Source organism: Buceros rhinoceros, unplaced genomic scaffold, assembly GCF_000710305.1.
Source record: "Buceros rhinoceros silvestris isolate BGI_N320 unplaced genomic scaffold, ASM71030v1 scaffold18099, whole genome shotgun sequence".
Lineage (NCBI taxonomy): Eukaryota > Metazoa > Chordata > Aves > Bucerotiformes > Bucerotidae > Buceros > Buceros rhinoceros.
The window spans coordinates 35493-36905 of record NW_010432328.1 but is presented as its reverse complement, the minus strand read 5'-3'; positions in this window follow the sequence as shown (position 1 = coordinate 36905).

Genomic DNA, 1413 nt, shown 5'->3' with positions numbered 1-1413 from the left:
AGTCTGTGGCGGCCGGCCAGCCGCTGGTGTGGGAGCACCGCGGGCACCCGCTGTCCAGAGGTGAGGGCGCTGCTGGCAAGCAGAGGCCGGGCTGGATGGGTGCTGCAGCAGGGAGGCTGGTCCGTGGCCCAAGGTGGGGGAGAACTTGCCCTTCACAGGCGGGCGAGAGGAGCCGGCCCCATATCATCGCCCTGCGCGTCTGTCCCGAGCTGGGGGGGAGCACGAGGGTCCTTGTTCTGCACGAAAGCTGCTTCTCCTGTCGGGCCCTTTCGCTCTCCTCAGGAACACGGTCTTCTCCAAGGAGCTGGCTCCAACCATGTGTGACTCAAGGAGTGTCAGATTGTTGCTGCCTGTTCTAAAAATGACTCATGGAAACAAACAGAATGAGCCGAGTGCGTAGGGAGGCTGAGCTGGCAAACAGCCCTTTTTTTTTCCCCCGTTCCCTTTTCTTTCCCCTCCAAGTGAGATGATTTTAAGAATAATGGTGCAAGTTCAGCTCTAGAGTTGGAAAAGTTACGCTGTCCGCTTCTTACCTAACCCTTGGGTGGGTTTCTAAATCCAGCCAGTCTCTTTGATGGGACAGGGCTGTCCTCTACCAGAACGTTTCTCCTTGTACCCAGGAGCTGCTGCCGCTGCTGAGGTTGTTGTGTCGCTGGGATGTGTACGCAGGTGTGACACAGGGCTGGATGTTGTTACATACATCGATATTGTACGTACCTCGGGTGTACTCGGAGGACACCTTTTCCCTCCAGCATCTCTAGCAGTGCGGTGGCTAAAGCTGTGCCCTGCGACTTCTGACAAGGAACTGCTGTCAGAGTCGGGGAGGAGGGAGAAGGAAAAGGAGGAGGGGAGAGACGGGAACAACAGAAGTGACGAGGAAGATGCCAAGAGGTGCAGCTGCGCTCTGTGCTGGGGTGAGGGAGACCCCCCCTTCCCCATGACTGTGGGCTGAAGATGAATGTTGAGTCAAAGCTCTACCTCCCTGGCCGCCTTCCTGCCCGCCCGGGTGTGTGTGGTGCGCCCGAGGAGGTGGCTCACCGCTGCCTGGAACTGTCCCTGTGCACAGTCAGTGGTGCCTGTCCCAGGCACTAGGGCAGGACCCATTAAGGCCAGTCCTCGCCCTCCCGCAGCTCAGCGCCTGTTCTCTGCTGGGTTGGGAATCCTTCCCCCACCCTACCCCCAGCCATGCAGTGCCAGAGCCTCTGCACCACTCGGCGCTGCAGCCCCCAGCACCGCTGGAGGGGCCCTGGGCAGAAACGTCTGTGGGGGTTCGACCGATTGGTCTAAGATGAGGGGAGGGCAGGAAAAGCTGCTGTCACCCGCAGGCTTAAAATGCAGCGAGTCTGCCCCTCAGCCCTTCCGAGCAGCCAGCCGTCCGGGGGCCCAGCTCACCCCCGTCCAGGAGGAGCGCAC